This window comes from Typopeltis vanoorti, chromosome 20 (genome assembly GCF_054136105.1).
Source record: "Typopeltis vanoorti isolate ZY-2024b chromosome 20, IOZ_Tvanoo_1.0, whole genome shotgun sequence".
Lineage (NCBI taxonomy): Eukaryota > Metazoa > Arthropoda > Arachnida > Uropygi > Thelyphonidae > Typopeltis > Typopeltis vanoorti.
The window spans coordinates 56,166,989-56,190,314 of record NC_143568.1 but is presented as its reverse complement, the minus strand read 5'-3'; the positions used below and the strand labels follow the sequence as shown (position 1 = coordinate 56,190,314).

At 37.3% G+C, this 23,326-nt stretch overlaps 1 protein-coding gene across 1 annotated transcript in view; it reads right to left on the bottom strand.

Moving 5' to 3' along the window:
• The window catches only part of LOC150095455 (glycine dehydrogenase (decarboxylating), mitochondrial), a 649,342-nt gene that overhangs the window by 210,021 nt on the left and 415,995 nt on the right, over positions 1 to 23,326 (bottom strand). The window lies entirely within an intron of this gene.

Below are 23,326 nucleotides of genomic sequence, written 5' to 3'. Positions count from 1 at the left end.
ACCTAACACACTTGTTACCTTATCATAAAATGCAAGTAAATTCCTGAAACAAGACCTAACCTTTATAAATTCATTTGGACCATCATAAAGAATCCTACATCTATCATCTTAATATTGTATTCTATTCCTAACTGATCTCTCCAATACTTTTAACTACAACTGCAGTTATACAGACTAGTCTATAATTAGAAACATCTGTCCAAGAACCATACTTTTGGCATGGTACTATTTTGTCTTCTTTCCACTCCTTAAGCACATTACTCACTGCGACTCTTTTCATTAAATAACCAGGTCAAGTACACAGAACATTTTCTTTTCCAATACAGCTTGCTTAACTATTCATCCATTTTGCTCCTACTCTATTTACTTGCTTAACCCTTGTTATGCAGTTATGCATTGCTTGTGTCAGATAGTCTTATGAATTCTCATGTGCTATCAACATGTTTTCTGTGCATCTCATCACTCTAATGTATTAATGCTAGTTTCTGCAAATCTCATCTTCTCAGTGTAATGATACTACAGAACCTCCCACCTTATAATTCTTCGTATATATCCTTTTTTTTGGCAGTAATTTTTTCTTCTTTCACCATCTAATAAGTATGTCATGATCGCTCTCACCAACCTGTGAAAGTGTTAATGTCAGTAACAACTACATCTTTAAGTTATTACCAAATCTATCACCAAAATTTCAAGTTGCTTCAGTCATATGTGACTTAAGATATTCATCCCTCAGAAATTCAACAAACTCACTCTCCTTTTAACCATATACCCTATTTCCTCCTTGAATTCTATATTCCTGTAATTAGTTCACATCAGGATCACCTTTTTGTTATACATCAGTTCTCCAATCAGTGTTCTTTACATGCCCTAGCCTATAACAGCATCCTATCAGATATATCAGTCTGTTAATTTCAACTTCACACCACACAGATTCAAAATCTGCATAGGTATACTATCATCTTCCACACTTTATATGGACAATTCCTCAGCAATTAATAAGAGTACCCTCTACTTCTTCCTCTTTTCATCTTCTTATCCTTATGGAAAACTGCATTTCCATTTCTAACAGTACATCATCCTCAGACAGCCAAGTTTCTCATATACAGATTATCCTTGGGCATACTGAATCAGTGCAAGGAATCAGTTCTCTTATATTGAATATCGTCTACATTTGTATACAAATGTAAGAATCCTCCTGTCTTTGAGGCCATTCTACTCAACACCAACATTTTCTATATTAACTGCTATACCACACCTCCCTTTTTAGTCTGACCACTGCCATTTCCCTGATCTTAACTCTGATTGCCATAATGCCTATCATCACCTTGCCCTGCCACAATTGCATCTTCAACCTCATATCCATTTTCCTCTTGTTGTATAACCTGTTTAGCTGTGTTTTTCTGCTTCACAATCACCCTTTAATCATTAGCTACATTAACCTCTTGATTCTGTGCCTTCTCAGCAAATAACAGGTTTTCTAAATGCCCAACAGCAAATCCATTCAAATGTAATCCAACTTTAAACCATTCCAACATCCCTTCAAATTCACTCCAAAGATTCACAAACTGAATCCTCTTTGCCTCGCACAACTCAACTCTCTTACTATTTGTTTTTTTAGATTTGGTGCACAATAATCCATATGAGACCTTGATCAGGTCTGATATGGATTACTGTGCATAGATTTGGTCACCGGGCTTTCATGGTGATGAGGATATGTTGGAAAGTGTACAGAGAAGATTCACAAAGGTAGTCAGTGGTCTTTGGAATGTGAAGTACGAGGACAGATTGAGAAGAATGCAAGTTGCAGAGCCTCATGAATAGGAAGAAGGGGCATTGATTGAGACATATAAGCTAGTCAGGAGTTGTTATCAGGTTGACATGGAAGAGATTTTTCACAGAATGGGAGGGGAGGGGGGGGATAGAACAAGAGGCCATCGCTGAAAACTGTATGAGGGTGTGAGCAGAGGGATTTTGAAATATGTTGAGAAGTACTTTTGTTGTTCTGATCAAAATGTTTTAAACAAGGAAGAATATAAACTTCTCTAGATCAAGGATAAGAAAAATTCCTAGAAGAAATATGCTTTACAACTACCTCTGATCCAGAGTAATTTTAAAATATGGTGATATACCATTTATTACTGGTATATGGAAAATATACGACTTCTGCATTAATTTATTCCTTTAATCTCAGCTTCTTCCTCAGTTTAGCTCCTGCTGAGGAGGCCTCGATAAAGGTTGAAAATGTTGAATACAATTAGCCTGGTCATGAAGATAATTAATAGGCAAACTGCTTACTTATGCTCAAATATAAGATTAAAATGAGAATATAATTTCTTCTCTATTATAATTTACCTTGGTGCTATACTTTTTTTGTGTACCATATATCTTAGTGCTATAGATATGTCAGCCATATGCCAGACGCAAGCCTGGATAAAATGGGGTTGGGGAAAGCAATGATGAACCATCCTATAAAAATCTCACCAGAAACACTTTGTGGCAAGAATACTTGCCTACAAAGTTAATAAGAGTTGTATCTGACTGAAGAGTTAAATCATCATTAAAAAATATAACAGATAAATACACTGTACATTGACTTGTGTTTTATTAACTAGGAAAAGAAAATAAGAAATAAAAAACTAGTTAATAAACCACTTGGTACAAGAGAAGCAATTACACATTTTTCTATTTTTCTATTGCAGAGTGTATTTTAGATGGCTTAAATGCAGTAGGAGTCTGTGTAGCTCAGAAGTGTTTGCACTCTACGGTGCTTGACCAGACAAAGAAAGACTTGGTTCGAATCTAGTTGCTGATTTTCTAAGCCTTTTCTTGACTGGTTCCAGAGTTAGTCGATCTCTGGCACGGGCAAGCAGGTTTTTTCCTCCTGGAAACTTGGGTTTTTTGTCCCATAAAAGTCAAGAAAATCAGCCATCGAATCCACACTATTTTCAGACAATAAAAATATTGTATTAGGGTTAGGGACCACGAGATGGCTGCACTTGTTACCCACACTGCATACCGATTAATTAGTGACAGCCTTTGGCCAACTATCTCTGATTGGCTACCAGAGGAGATTGAACTGCCCACTGTCTCCAAAAGTTAGGGCTAAAATGGCCTTGCCTACTCCATTATATGGGAACAAAAAAAAGCTTTAGCTGATTTTTTTTTTTTTTTTAATGTAGCAAAAATGAATCTAATATATCTGATCCATGAGGCAAAATGATAAACACATCTACATGGAGAGTTTGGTTTGATTTTATTTTTTTATGACACAAAGACATCAAGGGTCATAGTGCATCAAGACACAGGTGACAGCAGTACATATCTTAATTAGTAGAACAATCGCAAACATCCATGCCCTTGGCAGGATTCAAATCCTCTTGGCTGGATAATGATATGCTAACCACTCTGCCAACCAGGCTTGCCTACATGGTGTATCAGATGTGTTAGGGTTACTTTGGGGAAAGTGGGAGTTTAGTGGAAGAACATTTAATATGTATGCATCTTCCTGTTTTCAACCCATTGTCTGGTTACATTTTTCATAAAAATAACTCATTTTAACTTGCTTATCATGTTTACTTTAATATTTTGTTTTAACTTACAGTACATTATCACGTATAATGCGAAAAATTTATGGTTAAAATTTATGGTCTAAAGTTAGGGGTTCGCATTATATGTGGATCTTAAAAAATATAACATCTTATTAGACTTGCACACACAATATATACTACCTAAAGCCTACTGCAACCACATCTACTTGACCCACTCGCATTCGGCAACCGAGTGCACATCGTATCTGCGCATAAAGCCAGTAATGTAAGTAGTGTTAATATCCCGTCCCCTTGGTAGGATATTAACACAGTTATATCGGTTTAACCACAGCTCATTTTAAATGTTATTCGTTAAACAAACCTAGCCTGAAAATGAGCCAACAGAAACATAAACGTTCATCTTTTGAAGCAGGATTTAAATTGCGTGTCGTGCAGTTTGCAGAAGAACATAACAGTTTTGCTATGAGAGAATTTGGTGTAGCAGAGAGTAATATTAGACTTTGGCGTAAGCAAAAAGACAGTCTTGAAAAAATCCCCAAAATGAAACCTGCCCATCATGGAGATGTAGCATCCTTTCCAGAACTCGAAAATTGCGCAGAAGTTACCAAAGCAGCTTGAAGAAAAAGTGCAGTCCTTCCATAAATTTATCATAAAATTATGGAAGTGTCACAGATATGAACTTTCCCAAATCGGCAATATGGATGAGACACCCAAGTACTTTGATATGCCTGGGAATCTAACAGTAAACTCAGTTGGTGAAAAGGGTGTCTTCATAAAAACAACGGGACATGAAAAAACACATTTTACCGTTGTTCTAGCATGCATGGCAGATGGAACCAAATTAAAGCCGACAGTGATAATTAAAAGGAAGACAGTTCAGAAGCATATGAAATTTCCGCCAGGTGTCTTTGTTCACGCCAATCAGAAAAGTTGGATGGATAAAGAAGATGTACAATTGTGGCTGGATCAAGTATGGAACATATGTCCAGGCAGCTTGTTAGGTCAACAAAGCATGCTAGTCTGGGATATGTTCCGGGCGCATTTAATGGAAGCAAGCAAAGAGAAAGCACGTGAGCAACATACAGACCTACCAGTCATACCGGGTGGTCTAACTTCTGTTTTGCAGCCGCTTCATTAAGCTGTTTAAAGATCACTTACATGAAAAATGGAGAGAATGGATGTCATCTGGTTTGGTGAAGATGACAAAGGGTGGGAATTTTCAGAAGCCTGAGATCACCCTAGTCACCAACTGGGTTAAAGAAGCTTGGGATTCGATACCATCTGAAATGATTCAACACTCATTTCTTAAATTTGGAATAAGTAATTCAATGGATGGATCCGAAGATGACATCATATACGAAAGCAAGGATGCACAACAAAATGGAGAGCATGATGACGATGATGCCAACTGTTACACTGATTATGCAATGCCTACAGATAAATTTATAAATGAAATGTTTGACGACTCAAAAGATGAAGAATTTAAAGGATTTTGATATTTTGTTTTAAAATAAATATTTCTTTCATTAATTCGTATTGTTTTATTTATAATGTTAGAGAACAAGATTAACAGATCGCAGTATATGTGGACATGGCATTTTAGGGCTAGTTTTCAAACATAATTTCTAGTTCGCATTATATTCGAAAATATAGGGTAATTTAGATTTAACTTTGCTTTAACATTAAGTGTCTCCACAGTACACAGCTGGTAGAATAATGGATGTTGTGCCCTTAGACTGAAAACGAACTTCTCATCATTACAAAGGAATCTTTATATATGAATTTTTCAACCGATGAGTTATTTGATCTCACATGGAGGCAGCAGGATTTTCCTCCTGTATACAGGCAAACGGTCAGAGTACACAAGCAGTTAAAACACAAAAATGCTTTTAGATGGTGGATAGTAACATGTGTATAAATGGGGGATTAAGTAGTATGGAATGTGAACTATGTGGTATGAAGTGCCTGCAAACAACGAGTTCTTGGAGGTATTGTCATGTAATAATAATTTTATAAGTATTGCATTCAACATTTGAGGTTTACAGAACATCCCATTAAATATCGCATCATCTCAACTCCATAACAGACAACAACATATATTACATACATAAGCTTAGGTGATATGGTTACTCAATAACACTGTTTCAGGGAATAAACAACCAAAAGAAAAAGAATTTATTGAGTTAATATTTCGATGGGTTTCTAGACATCTCCAGAGCACAAATTACATTTATAAAACATATGACATTCAATTGAGACTATATAGAAATAATTTATATTGTAACTGAAAAGGAACTAATATCCTATTAAGGCACCTTTCTAGGGGATAGATAAAAACAAAGTTAATTCAGTTATTCATGATAGTGCTCCACAACATAAACAGCACTGAGAGAGGAAAAAATAATTCACTATATTGAACTTATTAATATTTTGCCAGTTTTCTACTTAGAATATTCAGAGCACAAATTTTAACTGTGACAAGCTCACAGGTACTAAACTAAGTCACTAGAAACTTTGCAAGAGTATTTAGTTAGGAATGGAATGCATATACTGTAATATTTGCAAAAGCAGTTGATGGGATGAGCAGTCTGACACACATCAAATGAGGGAGCACTATCAAGAGAGAATGAAGGCTACAAATGGGGTTTCACAGGACTCAGTAATGGAGCACATAGTTACTATTCAACTTCATGTCAATGATATTACTGGAATGCATTGAAATATTCAGTTATTTGTGGATGATGTGAAGTTGGGATAGGTTTAATAACACTATCAAACAGTGACTCTTAAGGATTTAAATAAGTTAGAAAAGTCAGGTAAGACTGAGCCCAGTGGAGTTTAGAAGGGATAATGCTGGGTATAGAAACAATGGCATTTATATGCTGTATATTAATGCCAGGAGTATCCGGAATAAGGGAGAGGAATTGGTGGCGCAGATAGCATCAGCCTGGCCAAAAATTATTGCGATCACTGAGACGTGGTTGACAGAAGGTGATATAAAAACAGGTATAGAAGTCGCTGGGTATAGCATTTTTCGCCAGGATAGGAGGGGAAAGCGTGGTGGTGGGGTGCTGCTTATGATAAGTGATGACCTATGTCCTCTAAGAGTGGAGAATTTGGAAGGTAGTGAGACAAATGATTTTGAGAGCGTATGGTGTGAGGTACAGGTAGGCAAGACAGGATATTTAGTGGGGTGTTGCTACAGACCCAGGAGCACAGAGGATGGGGACCAGGAGATGTTTAGACAGCTAAGTTTGGCAAGTGCAAGAAGAATGATTGTTATGGGAGATTTTAACTTCAGTAGTATAAATTGGAGAGAGGAAGATGCATGTAACAATAGGGGAATGGAATTTCTAGAATTCTTGAGGGACAAATGTCTTAGGCAACATGTAACAGAGGGAACAAGAGGTTCAAAAATTTTGGATTTGGTTATAGCATCAGAAGAGTTGATAATAACTGAGTTGACGTCTCTCCCACCAGTTGGAGAGAGTGACCATATGGTTTTGACTTGGAAAATAAATAGACATGCAGGAGTATCAAAGAGACAGGAACTTATGTGGAATTATAAGGCAGGTGATTATAATAGTCTTAGACGTCAACTTCGGGAAGTTTCATGGAGGGAGGAATTGGAAGGCAGGGATATCACCAGTGCGTGGGAAATTGTGAAAGAATATTTGTTATCAGCAATGGTAAGTTGTATACCACGAGTGAAGAAGAGGGCGCAATTTGGAGTAAAGTGGATGACAAATAATATTAAACAGGAATTGCATGCGAAAAAGAGGCTATGGAAGAGATATAAGGAGACAGGTGAAGAGATGCATGAGGAATATAAGACACAGGCCAGAAGAGTGACTCGTGTGGTAAGGAAAGCGAAACTGGAATATGAGAGGAGATTGGCTCTAAGATCCAAAGAAAATCCTAGGGAATTTTTTAGCTATGTGGCCAGTAGGAGGAGAAATGACTGTGGAAGAATGATATTGTGGCATAAAAATGGGAATAGAGTGACTGATGCAGAGGACATAGTGGAATTGTTCAATGAACACTTTATTGGAGTATTTCATCCTAGAGGAGTCAGTTTTAATGCTAGAGGGATAGGACTGGTACGAGGTCTGGAGGTACAGGAGGAGAGTGTGTTTCAGATACTGAGTACTCTGGATGACAGTAAAGCTGTGGGACTGGATGGTATTTCGCCACGAGTTTTGAGAGAATGTGCTAGGGAATTGACAATACCTTTAACGTGGCTTTTCAATGAAAGTCTGGCCTTGGCAAAGGTGCCCAGGGAATGGAAGGAAGGTAAGATAGTGCCATTGCATAAGGGTGGTAACAGACTGGAAGTGTCTAATTATAGGCCAGTCTGTGTGTCATCAGTAGTTGTTAAGATCTTGGAGAAAGTAGTGAGGGACCGTGTACAGCATTGGGCAGATGAGGGTAATGTTATCTGTGAGAATCAACATGGATTTGTGAAAGGACGCTCTTGTTTTAGCAATATGCTAGCCTTTTATAATAAAGTTACAAGAGCATTAGATGAGGGAAAGGCATATACTGCAATTTTCTTAGACTTGGCGAAGGCATTTGACAGGGTGCCACATGATAAGCTGATATTTAAGTTGCAGCACATGGGTCTGGATGTCAGATTGGTCAACTGGATTCAGGATTGGCTGTCTGATAGGTATCAGAGAGTTGTGTATGGTGGAGCAGTTTCCAGGAGGCAGAGGGTTACAAGTGGGGTCCCACAGGGCTCAGTACTAGGACCTATATTGTTTAACCTTTATATCAATGACATAGCCAGTGGATTGCAGGGGGATATTCAGTTGTTTGCGGATGATGCGAAGCTTGGAAGGATTATTAGTAATAGTGCAGATGTGGTAGCCCTGCAAGAGGATTTAAATAAGCTAGATAGATGGCAAATGAATGGGGGTGTCAGTTTAATGCAGCAAAATGTAAGGTCTTGAGGTTTGGGAAACATCGATGGGATGCTGCATACTCTATGGGAGGAGTTATAATGCAGGAAGTAGGGGAGACAAGAGATCTGGGGTTGATGATTGATAGAAACCTGAAGTTTAGGGGACATATTGCAAAGGTGGTGAAGGTAACACAGAGGATTGCTGCTATTATGAGAAGGACACTGACCTGCAGAGATAAGAGGGTTATCATTCCGTTGTATAAGTCTCTGATCAGACCACACTTGGACTATTGTTCTCAGATTTGGTCCCCAGGATTTGAAGGGGATAAATTAACTGTGGAAAGGATACAAAGACGGATGACAAAGATGGTTTCAGGACTGTACAAGGATAGTTATGAGGATCGGCTGAGAGAATGTGGACTGCAGAGTTTGGTGGATAGAAGAAGGAGAGGTGATATGATTGAGACTTTTAAACTGTTGAGAGGTGGTTACAGGGTTGACACTGGGGAGTTCTTTCGCTTGGTTGATCAGCAGGAAGGAGTGATGACAAGAGGCCATCCCTGGAAGTTACAAAAGGAAACTGTGAGCAAGAGGGTAAGGAGTGGTTTCTTTGTGTGGAGGGTGGTTGAGCCGTGGAATGCATTGCCTGATGGAGTGGTGGGAGCGAGAACGGTCAGTGGGTTTAAGGAGTGGTATGATAAACTTTGTGTTTCTCAGGGGGGGACCTCCCCTCGATGAGTCTTGACAGACTTTATGTCTTAGAAAGGACCTCCCTCGATGAGTCTTTTGGCTCCTTGGAGGCCTGAATAATAATAATAATAATAATAATAATAATAATAAGTGAGATAATGAAGATTATGTAATTGCAACATACAAGGTTTTTGAAGACAGATCCACTGAGTAATGCTACATATTCTGTTGGAACTACTAGAGGAAGTGAGAAGACAAGGGATATCATTACATGACATCTTCAAGGAGTCCAAAAAGACTAGTTGAGAGAGAGTACATATTCTACGACTATCTCCACCCCCACATCACTCACCAACTACTGCAAACCACGACTACCATCATTTACACCAACACCACCTACTGCTCACCACCACTAGTATTTTCAAACAATCACAAACATCCATGCCCATAGCAGGAATCAAACCTGCAGCCTTTTGGCTGGAGAGCAGATATGCTAACCACTTGGCCAACCAAGCCTTGAAGTAATGGTAGAAGCAATTTGAATTCAAAAGACACATGAAAAAGATAGTGAATGTAACCCAGACAGTTCCTACCATATTGAGATCCGAGTTGTACCATACAGTATGTGTGGTACAACTCGGATCTCCACAATATAATACACCAATATCAGGCTACTATTCTAAGATCTAAGCATTAGAATTTGAAAGGTATGTAGGTATGTAAAAACTTTACAAGAAACAAAGGAAAGTAATAAAAATGATATCTGAACTAGAACAGTTTTTAAAAAAAAAATGATTGAAGACAATCTACAGTCTAGAAGATAAAATACAAAAGAGTTGATATGACCAAGACAGTTAAGCTGTTGAGAGGAATTTATCCGAGATACTGGGAAGACTTTTCAAAGGGTAGAAAGAGAGGACAGGATATGAGAGGTGGGGGAGAATAGCCTTGGCAGTTGTGCAAGAAAGTAAGTTGATTATTTTATTATTTTTTAATGTAGCATTACAGCGCATGGATGGAGTGCACTGCCTGAATTAGTTTAAAGAGTGGTATATGAACTGTGGTGATATCTATAGATGACCTCTTGTGATAATTCCATAAACGTCCTATGATAACAATAATGCCAGGCAGCAAATCTTTTCTGCCATCTAGCTCAGGTAAAGTAAAGTTAGATAAACCTTCTTACCTAATATGATTAATCTGTTGCCTTTCAAGTTTTCTTGCTTGAAAAATATGCAGAACTGAGTTTATTCTGATGTACTCTAACTTTCTCAATGCCGAAATATTTCCTAAATGAGTAATGTATACATCTTTCTTTCCCTTCCCCACAACAAACTGCATTTGACCGTCAGCAATTTTTTTCCAAAACAATACAGAATTCCTACCAGTCTCCCAACATCCCTGATCGGTTTTTCTTCACCCACAACCAACAAAGTGATATTTCTCACATATTATTCAAATTTGTTTTCCATAGTGGTGAGATGTGAAAATTGCCAAAATTTTCACTATAATAACAGTAACTTATGTTGGAGGCTTAATGGATTGTATATAGCATAGCACTCAGAAAGGATTAAAAACAGAATTTAATTCTTCCTATATTTCATCTCAGTCAATGAGACATCTTCTGGGATTACAAAAAAAAAAACTAATGTAACATAAAAACAAATAAACAATACTAAGCCCAACCACTTGGGTGACACTAAAGTCCTATCTAGGTGGAGCACCCTCTAAGGGCAGTTGTAGGTGGCCTGGAATGTAAAGTGGGACCTCTGGTGATAAGCGTTTCCCAAATCTTAGGAAGCTTAATGAAATCATATTTGTTAAGATTTGGTTGATTCCTGAGAGCTGCTGCGGATTCTAAGAATAGTCTTTCTCTTTTGAATTTGCTGTGGTGGAGCATGGTGTTTTTTTTTCCATGAGATCCTGTGGGTTGTATCCAAGACCTGGTCAGCCAGATCTGACTGACCAGTCATGGTTGCAGATGTATGACTTATGTTCCTCGAGGCAGATAGTAGCTAACCTGCCTGTCTGCCCAAAGTATGCCAGTTTACAGGAACAGGGTACTTTATAGACTCCAGGCACAGAGAGGAGAGAGCTGATCTTTTGTAGAGCAGATAAAGATAGCAAGTTTGCAGTGGGGCTTAAACCGTGTGTAGGTTGTACTTTAAAATCTTGGCTATTTTCTCAGATGTGCCACGGATGTAGGGTATGGTGACGGCATTTCTAAACTCTTTTTCAAGAGAAAGCTGGGGAATGGGGGGGGGGGACCTGATTATTTTTTTTTAATGCCGTGATTGCTGTAGCCATTGGAGAGGAAAGTGTTGTGTATGTGGTCAAGCTCAGTTGTAAGGGCGGTTCCACTGGAACAAAGATTGTGGGCTCTCTTGGTAAGAGTTAATAATACCATATTGTTGAGCAGGGTGGTGGTGGAAGCGTTTGTGGATGTATCTGCCTGTGTGCGTGGGTTTTCTATATACCATGAAGGAAAGTGTACCGTTGGGAAGGGGTGTAACTAAGGTGTCTAGGAAGGGTAAACAATTGTTCTTTTCCTTTTCCATCGTGAACTAGATTCTTGGATGTAGGCTGTTCAGGTGACTGAGGAAGGCGTCTAATGTGTCTGGGGCCACGAGGCCAAATAGAGAACACATCATCTGCATATCTTAGCCAGATAGAAGGTTTGAGAGGGGCTGAGTCTATGGCTCGTTTTTCAAAATCTTCCATATAAAATTGGCAAGAGGGGGTGAGAGGGGGGGGGACCCATGGCAGTTCCTTCTATCTGCTTACAGATTTTGTTTTTCCAAGAAAAATAACCAGAATAGATGGCAAAGGAAAAGAGAGCTAAGATGTCAGAAGGAAAAACGTTTTTTTAAGAGTGTTAAGGTATCAATTAAGGGAATATTGGTAAACAATGAGGAGATGTCAAAACTTACCAATATGTCTGTGTTATTTAAGGTTAAATTTTCTATGTGGGTTTTGAAACGGGTAGTTTTTTTAATAGGATGTAGAAAGTCAGTGGGGGAGGGTTAGAGAGTTGGCCAGCTGTTTTGACAGTTTGTAGCAAGGTGCGTTAGTGGCATCTACTATAGGTCTTAGCGGGAAATTGGGTTTGTGGATTTTTGGTAAACCATATATTCGGGGGAGGGGAACAGACAGGTTTTAGTTTTTTCATGATTTCCAGGGGGCCAGGAAGACACTTTTTTTAAGTAAATTTTTTAACTTGTGTTTTTGTGGGGTCGTGTTCTAGCAGGGTGTAGGTAGAGCAATCTTGGAGGATAATCTCCATTTTTCAATTGTATTCTGTGGCATTACCCTTATCAGCTCTGGTGATGACGATATTTTTTTCTTTTCGTAATTTCATGAGAGCAGTGCATTGGGAGAATGATAAATTACTTTTTGGAGGTAAAGATGTTGGTGACGTCAAGTCTGATGTTGTTTGCTATCTCCGGCGCTAAGCGACAGATCCTGTGTTCAACGTTGAACATCACATCGAGCACCGGAACTACTTTGGACAGACAGGCAGGTCAGCTACAGCTACTATCTACCTGGAGGAATATAAGTCATACATCTGCAAGCACGACTATGGTCAGTCAGGCCTGGCTGATCATGTCTTGAATACAACCCACAGGATCTCATGGGAAAAAACCACCATGCTCCACCATAGCAAATTCAAAAGAGAAAGACTATTCTTAGAATCAGCAGCAGCTCTGAGGAATCAACCAAATCTTAACAAATATGATTGCATTAAGCTTCCTAAGATTTGGGAAACGCTTATCACCAGAGGTCCCACTTTACATTCCAGCTAGATAGGACTTTAGTGTCACCCACGTGGTTGGGTTTAGCATTGTTTGTTATTTGTTTTTATGTTACATTAGTTTTTTTTGTAATCCCTGAAGATGTCTCATTGACCGAGACGAAATATAGGAAGAATTAAATTCTGTTTTTAATCCTTTCTGAGTGCTGTGTATCCATTAAGCTTCCAACATGATGTCCTCGCAACACTTAAGCCTCTATGCACGAACAGTAACTTACTATTATAATAATGGAATTAACTCACGTAAATTATTCTTTATTCGTAGAATTTTTGCCCAAGTATCACAGGCATCATCAGTACAGGTACAAAGTCTAATTAAACAATAACTGTTATATTCACAAAGCACCATGAAGTAGCCAAGGTTAAATTTCCTAAATTTATTTTAAAAAAAATTTTTTTTTGCTTTTTTTTTCCCAATATATATGTGTGTGTATACAATTACAAGATACGATTAGGAAATATTTGCTGATTTATAGAGTACTATCTCCCACAAGGGGGAAAGATGTAGACCATCAGATCTGTTTAGGTTAGGGGAGTGAAGTAACGTTTCACATGTTTCTTTGCAAGTCTGTTCCATTAGGAACAGACTTTTGTGAACGACTTTTGTCTTGTTCCACCGAACTCTGTCTAGTGTTGATGGCATGCTCTGCAAGTCCAGACTGTTCAGGTTCAAGGTACTGGATGTGCGACTTGTGTTATTCTAACCGGATCAGAGCAGATCTTCCTGTTTGTCCGAAATATGATAACCCACAAGAGCAGGGAATCTGGTAGACACCTGGATAGCTGAAATGTGGGAGCTTGTCCTTTGGAGACATGAGGAATGTGGAGATTTTTCTGACGGGTTGAAAGCCCACACAAATATTTAGTTGTCTTAACACTTTAGCCATGCTAATGCCTTGTACACAGGGGATAGGTATACGCGTAGGTTCTTCTGTATTTGAAGAGGATGCTGGAGCACTACTACTTAAAGCTCTTTTTTATGAAGGAATTCTTATAACCATTGGATATGAAGAAGGAATTAATATATTGTAATTCTTTTTTGTAATAGTTCTTCTGAAGAACAAAAGGAGTGGGCTCTGAACTAGTATTTTTATGGTCTGCCTTTTGACTGGGATGGTGATGTGATCCAGCATGGATGTACTTGCCTGTATGAGTGTCCTTCCTATAAACTGTGAATTCTAGGTTACCACTGGTTGGTGAAGAATTAAGAGGCCTAGAAAGGCTAACTGCTTATTTACTTCTAGGTTGAATTGGATCCTTGGATGAAGTGTATTTATTTTTGAGAGACTGTTGTAATTCTTCTGAAGTGCCCTTCCATATGGCGAAAATGTCGTCTACATATCTGAACCAAAGGTTAGATCTGGGTGTAATGTTGTCAAAGATGCATTGTTCGAAGTGTTCCATGAAGTAGTTGGCAATAGCAGGAGATATTGGATTACCCATTGCTGTTTGATTTGTTGGTATAACTGGTTTTTGAAGGAAAAATAACAGGACTTTATTACAAATTCAAAAAATTTGATTATGTCTGGAGGAAATTCTTGGTGTAATTCAATGCTGTCCGCCAACGGAACATTTGTAAATAGCGAAAAACATCTAGACTAATCATAATCTCCGAATCGTCTAAATGCAGATCTTCTAGTTGCGAGTAAATTTGACAGAAATTTTGATATTTTGTGAATGGGACAACCTATACTGTCTACAACAGGTCTTAATGGAATTCCTGGCTTATGCACTTTTGGAAGACCATATAATCTCAGTGGGTGCCTGAAGGAGGTCTTTAGTGTTTTCTTTTTATCCTCATCCCATATCGATATTTTTTCTATAAGAGTATTAAGCCTTTTTTATTTGACTACCAGTAGGATCTGAAGTTTACACACACACACATATATATATATATATATATATATATATATATATATGAAGTAGATAGGGTTAAATTTCTTAAATTTATTTAGGAAATTTAACCTTAGGTACTTTTATTGTTTATTACAGTTATTGTTTAATTAGCCTTTGTACCTGTACTGATGATGGCTGTGATACTCAGGTGAAAATTCTAGGAATAAAGAATAATTTACGCAAGTTAATTTCGTTATATTTTATTAATTCTTATTAATTCTTAGAGAGATTAGAGATTAGAGAGAAATTAATAGTAAGTAATATGTCTACATGTCTACTCACGGTATTTCCTTACTGAAACCTAATAACGGTAACCTCTATGGACTCAATAGACTTATTGTGGACTGCCCACTTAACCGGCAATATGCCAATTATAATAAACTTTGAAATTATTTACACTCCCTGCATTCACAATGCACTCTGCAAATACATTCAAACTCACCAAAAATTCTCCGCAAAAATAATCTACTCCTCACACACTTTTTCACTGCATCTTTATATAGCTATCTGTGATGATTTCTCATTCTCTCCCTCCTAACATCCACCCTTTCTATAATTCCTTCTGTGTTAATATGCCTTAACCTGAAAGTTTCCTCCTATTCACAAAAATCTGTAATCTACATACCCTCAACTGCTCTGCATAACCAATGCTCCAGAGACCTGACATCACTTTGGTCATTTGTCTTTGGATGCTCTCTAGTGTTTACACATCACAATGAAAACCAGTGACCAAATTTGAGAATAACAGTCCAGTTCTGGTTGGTCCAGTATCCAATATAGAGACACTACGTATCTCTACATGTCAATTTACTTTTTATCATTAAAGATACCAAGAAATTATGGGAAAACCTCCAATACTTTTTATCATAGCAGCAATAGAGAAGAGAAGAAAATAGGAACGGTGGAAGACAGAGAATGAGAGAGAGTTATGGGAATGATAGAAGAGGAGAGAATGAAAACAGTAGGAGAGAGGGAATGAGAAGAATGCGAGGGAGCACTGGAACCAGGGATAGAGTGATGTCAGGAAGGCAGGTAAGTATGGGAACAAAGAGAGAAAGTGTTAAGGAGAGAGAGAGAGTGATGTATTTGAGCAATCGAGGAACAGGGTGGTGAGAGGTGTAATGTATGCGGACTCAATGATCCGTGATGTGCAAGATAGGATGAGTGAGGAGTGTTTGCCTGGAGGAAGGATAGAAAGTATGATATGACAAATAAGAAGGGTGAAAGGGTTGATGAGATGATTGTGATGGTAGTAACAAATGACTCGAGAGGTAATGTAAATTGGGCAGTGAGAGATATGAGATTCTTGCTTGAGGTTGTGCAATAGAAGACACAGAGAGGAAAGATAGGGTGTGTGTGTGTATGTGTGTGTTGCCTAGGTATGATAGTGATGAGCTGAGCAGAAGAGCAGTAATATTGAATAACATAATAGCTAGAATGTGTCAGAAGAGAGGATTGGAATATGTGGATGCTTGGAGGGCGTTTGAGAACAGAAAGGAATTCTATGCAAGAGAGAGCACTTGCATTTGAATGAGGAAGGACATAGGCAACTGGAGAGATTGCTGTCCTGAATGAGTTAGTGTGTATGCAGGGAATCCAGAATGCCCAGGGTGGATGGTAGCAAGGGTGGCCTCTTGTAGGAATGGGTACTTGGGAGAAGGGGGATGACATTAGGTAATGCTGAGTCCAGTAGTCTAGAGGGGATAATGCTGAGTATAGAAACAATGGCATTTTTATGCTTTACACCGATGACAGAATAAACCAGAATAAAGGAGAGGAATTGATGGCACTGATAGCATCAGCCTGGCCAAAGATTATTGGGATCACTGAGACGTGGTTAACAGAAGAGGATATAATAACAGGAATAGAAGTAGCAGAGTACAGCATTTTTCAGCAGAATAGGAAGGGAAAGCGTTGTGGTGGAGTACTGCTTATGATAAGTGATGACTTATGTCTGCTAAGAGTGGAGGCTTTGGTAGGCATTAACACTAAGCATTTTGAAAGCATATGGTGTGAGGTAGAGGTGGGCAGAACAGGATATTTAGTGGGGTGTTGCTACAGACGAAGGAGCACAGAGGGTGGGGACTAGGAGATTGTTTTGACAGTTGAGCTTCGCAAGTGCAGGAAGAATGATTGTTATGGGAGATTTTAACTACAGCAATATAAATTGGGGAGAGGAAGATGCATGTAACAATAGGGGAATGGAATATCTAGAATTCTTGAGGGACAAATGTCTTAGGCAACATGTAATAGAGGGAACAAGAGGTTCAAGAGTTTTGGATTTGGTCGTAGCATCAGAAGAGTTGATAATAACTGAGATGACATCTCTCTTACCAGTTGGAGAGAGTGACCATGTGGTTTTGACTTCGAAGATAAACAGACATGCAGGAGTATCAAAGAGACGGAAATGTATGTAGAATTATAAGACAGGAGATTATAATAGTCTTAGATGTCAACTTGGGGAAGTTTCATTGAGGGAGGAATTGGAATGCTGGGATATCATTAGCGCTTGGGAAATTGTGAAGGATTATTTATTAGCAGTAATAGTAAGCTGTATTCTACAAGTGAAGAAGAGAGCACAATTTGGGTTTAAAGTGGATGACAAACAATATTAAACAGGAATTGCATGTGAAAAAGAGACTATGGTAGAGATATAAGGAGCCAGGTGAAGAGCAAATGCATTAAGAATATAAGACACAGGCCAGGAGAGGGACTAGAATGGTGAGGGAGGCAAAATTGGAATATGAGAAGAGATTGGCCCTAAGATATAAAGAAAATTCTAGGGAATTTTTTAGCTATGTAGCCAATAGGAGGAGAAATGATTGTGGAAGAATGACATTGTGGGATAAAAATGGGAATAGAGTGACTGATGCAGAGGACATAGTGGAATTGTTCAATGAACACTTTATTGGTGTGTTTCATCCTGGAGGAGTAAATTTTAATAATAGAGGGATAGGGCAAGTTCAAAGTTTAGAGGTGCAGGAGTAGAGTGTGTGTTTCAAATACTGATTACTCTGGATTGTAGTTCACCACGAATTTTGAGAGAATGTGCTAAAGAACTGACAGCTCCTTTGACCTGGCTTTTCAATGGAAGTCTGGCTACGGGAAAGCTGCCCAGGGAATGGAAGGAAGGAAGGTAAGATAGTGGCATTGCATAAGGGTGGTAGCAGTCTGGAAGTGTCTAATTATAGGCCAGTTTGTGTGTCATCAGTAGTTGGTAAGATCTTGGAGAAATTAGTGAGAGACCTTATACAGCATTGGGCAGATGAGGGTAATGTTACCTGTGAGAGTAGACTCAGATTTGTGAAGGGACGCTCTTGTTTTAGTAATATGCTAGCCTTTTATAATTAAGTGACAAGAGCAGTTGACAAGGGAAAGGCATATAGTGCCATTTTTTTTAGATATTGCAAAGCCATTTGACAGGGTACCACATGATATGCTGATATTTAAGTTGTAGCACATGGGTTTAGATATTGGGTTAGTCAACTGGATTCAGGATTGGCTGTCTGATAGGTATCAGAGAGTTGCGTATACAGGGGCAGTTTCAAGGAGGCAGAGGATTACAAGTGGGGTCCCACAGGGCTCAGTACTAGTACCTATACTGTTTAACCTTTATATCTATGACACTGTCAGTAGATTGCAAGGGAGATAGTCAGTTGTTTGCAGATGATGTGAAGCTGGGAAGGGTTATTAGTAATAGTGCAGTTGTGGTAGCCCTGCAAGATGATTTGAATAAGCTAGACAGATAGGCAAATAAATGGGGATGTCGGTTTAATGCAGCAAAATGTAAGGTCTTGAGGTTTGGGACACATCGATGGGATGCTACATACGCTATTGGAGGAGCTATACTGGAGGAAGTAGGGGAGACAAGAGATCTGGGGTTGATGATTGATAGAAACCTGAAATTTAGGAGGACATATTGCAAAGGTGGTCAAGATAACACAGAGGATTGCTGCAATAATGAGAAGGACACCGACCAGCAGAGATAAGAGTTATCATTCCGTTGTATAAGACTCTGATATTATAGTGAAACAAATTTAAATAGAAAAATAAATTTTTTAAAGGTAAGTGTATGTAATTTAATATTATTTTACTTGTTAGTTTTATGATTTTTTTTTTTTGTTTTTATACTGAAATAATTTAATTTAAGATTACTTAGTTGATTTTTAATAAAATATGGCAGTCAATTTTTTTAATATTTAAACTGAATAATTTAGTTTAGGATTAATTAATTAGTTGATTTTTAATAAAATATGCTGCTCAGTTTTTTATATATGAAATTGTGCTATTAATTCTGAATACCTTTTTTTCCCTCAAGAATTAAATATCATTAAAATCTATGCAAAATGAAATTAATGTATTTATAGTTTACATCGACAAATAATTACATAAAAAAAGCTAAAAACGTTATTGATGTAATTATTTAATTAAATCATTAATTATAAAAATTTATTGATGTAATCATTTGTTTGCAAGCTTTGCAAACAAACAATCTGTATAGCTAGAGTTGTAGTGAAGGTACCAGAGAGATTGGTGAGAAGTAGGATACAGAAATTAGAGTCACCTTCCATTTACTTGCCCAACTAATTTGTCTAAAAATTTCATAACAGTGCTCTCCACATTTCGTGGCTTATAAGAACATCATATTAGATATACTACTCTACTGTTTTCAACTTCACATCAAATAGCTTCAAAATCTTTATATGTACTACTATTTTACACTCTTGAAGGGACAATTCTTCTGCTATCATTAAAAGTCCTCCCTCTTCCCCTCCCTATCCTTTTGGAAAATTCTGTTGCCTACCATTTCTGTCTGACAGTTTATAATCCTCAGACAACCAAGTTTCACTTAAGCCAATTATCTTTGGGCATGCCGACTTGATCAATGCTACAACTTGTAATAATACTAATAATACTAAGAATTAATAATAATAATAATAATAATAATACAATATTGGTAACAATAAGTTTGTTCTTATCAGAAAAACTACCTTTTCCTTATTTCAGCCTAAATATTTATCCATGATCTTGATCCATGCAGCCTGCTTACAAGAGTCTGAAGTGGCTTTTAAAAGTTTGATGTTTACTCCACAGAGCAAGATTACTGGATTATCCACCTCTTAGTTTACCCATAGTACTAATTCACTATATGTTCACAACCTTTCATGTGTGGAATACATATAAAAGCCTTTAGTCTTCTCTTAGAAGAACATATAAAATAACTCACATTAAAAATTAAATATTTTTAACATGTTATCTAAGCTGGTTTATCCAGTTAATACTTGATAAACCAGCTTAAATCTGATTTTGAAAAGGTTTCAAAAAACAAAACAATCTTCCTGTGTGAACTGCAATATTATATGACCTCTTGTTAAAGCTGTTATCCATTTCTGCATTCAGACAACAATGTATTACTAGACCACAAAGTATTATTTTTCTCAAATTTGCATTAATGACTAAAATGAATATTTTTTCCCTCTATTAAACAGGCATTGGCATTCACCTCTCAATCTTTATTAAACAAGTTAAAAAATATATTTATCAACCTGCATTTCTCTAGCTGTTCTCAGATTCTGGTTCCCCTTATACTGTGCTTAGAAAATAGTTGAAATTCACTCAAAATAAAGAGTAATTATGCCATCCCATTGCTCTCACCCAAACCCTTATCATACTAATGGAAAAAATCTATAAACAGCTAACTTCCATGGTTAACTAATATCTGATTACAAGTATAGATTCTGATATCTATTATACAGATCCTGCACTGGCATCTACTTTTGAACAACTGTTTTGGGAAAAGTTATCAAAAATTCAGGTTATTGTTCTGAAGTTATGATTTACTGGAATCCAACAAGGAGAAATGATAGTTAATGTGAAGATGAAATTTAATTATGGATATGGAGGAGACTATTAAGAATCCCATGAACCACAAGAATAACTAATAAGGTTTTCAGGAATATAAAAATAGAATGCTTCTTGGAGGAAATGATTGCTCAACAGAAGTTAATGTGCTTTGGACATATTATGCGAGCAGATGAATCATTGGAAAAGGCAGTTATGTTGGGGGAAGATTAGGGGCATGAGAAGGAAAGACCACAAAGGAGGACTTGGATGAACAACATAAAGGAACTTATCAAGTTGAATTTATAACTGCTAAAAGACAAGACACTGAGTGAGATAAAAAGCCTTTGTTCACAATATCACCAATAGCTGGATGGCACATAAGAGTTACCACATGGAAAACAAAATTAAAACCATCATGATGTTTAAAAGGTGCTTTTTCATGACTATGATTCGTTTGTAGTTCTGTTGATTACATTACATATTTTACTTTATTTTAAGATAAAAAACAAACAGGATTAAGAATATCTAAAACAAACAATTTATTACTACTATTATGTGACACCTCAAGGGAGTCCGAAGACTCAGAGAGAAGGCACCTACTGTACAACTCTCCATCTCAACTACTCAATCCACCAACTACAGCAAACCGCATCATCTACACCAACTCAGCTACTACCCACCATCTCTCATATTTTCACAGACAATCACAAACATTCATACCCATGGCAGGATTTCAACCTGCAGCCTTTTAGCTGGCCAGCAGATACACTAACTACTCGGTGAAACAGGCAGGCATATTTAATGTCATCTCCACATTAGTCAATTTTAAGACCTTAAACTAAACACTTTAATTTTTAACAAAAATCACTCTGCCATCATTTTGATATCTATGCAGATTCTCAATCAAGAAAACATTTTTTTGTATGTTGAGACAGCTATCCATTTTAGAACTTATGGACTTTACAACCGTGTTATAAAAAACTCTTAATTTCCTGACTTTTCGATCTTCATATTACGTGTCTTACATGACTACTTACATGATGATCATGTAAGATCATCATCATCATCTGGAGCATATACAAATATACAGGACAAGCTGAGTTACATTACATACAGTAAGCTAGAGAAACAATGATTAGATCACAGGTTATTCCACTGGCATTACCTCTAGTGGAAAAAAAAAATTATTTAGAAACTACATCAAGCTAAATTCTATTTATGATAACATGAATAAACATTCTTTCTTATAGTTTTATTTCAGTAACAATGATGTCCTATTTTTAGCATTACAATTTTGTTATTTTTGATTTAGGATCCTGGATTATCTATAGTCCTGTTTATATTTACTCTTAGAGAGGAAGGTTCCGTGGGTCGAATATGTGCCTTCCATATGTTTGGGAATTTTAGACCATCATCATTGTTCAGATTGGGGTGGTTGATAATAATCTCACAGGCTTCCTTAAATTTGCATTCATACCATGTTTTGGTGTGATGTAGACAACTAGTGCTTTTCCAGTCAATCCTATGTAAGGTGGTTCAAGGCATGATCAGAAAGGCCAGCTTCACCATAATTATTATATTAAATGTGTTGTTTATGTTTTGTTTTTTTTTCTGATAGGAATTGTGCATCCTGTTTCCCCTATATATGGTATGTTACAGGTGCAATAAATACGGTATACTCCAGGGTGGACCAGCAGAGGGAGTGGGTCTTTGGATGAGTTGAGTAAGCTTTTTAATTTTGCAGGAAGTTTTAAAGGTGGCTTTGAGGTTGTATTTTTTGTAGTATTCTATTTATTTTATCTGATGTCCCTTTAATGTAAGGAATGGTTATAGTTTTATTGTAGTCTGGTTTGTCTTTGTTTTTTTATTGAGGTCTTGTAGAGAATTTTATTAATAGTGTTTTGGCTGTAACCATTTTTTTGAAAAGTATTGCTGATAACTTTAAATTCGTCTTTCAGTGCATGTTCACTGGAGCAGATCTTCAGAGCCCTGTTTTTTTAGAGTATTAACGACACCATGTTTTTGTGTTGGGTGGTGGTATGAGTTTATGTGTATATATTGGCCAGTATGTGTCGGTTTCCAGTAAAGAGTGAAGGAAAGATTGCCAGAAGGAAGACGTGTGACAAGTGTATCTAGAAATGGAAGTGTGTTCTGTTTTTCAATCTCAGTTGTGAACTGTATGCGTTTGTGTTGTTTGTTTAGGTGGCTAAGGAATGTGTCTGGTGGCCATGGGACTAAGACAGCTATAATTTCATATGCTCACATACAACGATGATGTGTATATGTTCATATTTCCAAAAGACATTTAGAAGAATATTTTGTTGATATGCTGTTGCATTGGATGTTTCTTTGGTAAAAATGCTAGGCTTTGCAAATCACCACTCCCACTCAGACCCCAAAGCAGGTAATACAGAGAGTATTGCAGTAGTATCCATAGAACTTCTACTCTTTTCTTTTGACTTAAGATAAACGCCCTTTATTTGAAAGAGCATCTCTTGAATGTAATGTTATTAATTGCTTTGCCTTCTGTCCCTCCTTCAAAAATCTGTTAGACATTTTTCTTTAGTACTAAGGACTGAAATGAAAATTAAAAACAAACTTGCAAAACATTTCTGAACATTTTCATAGTCTTTA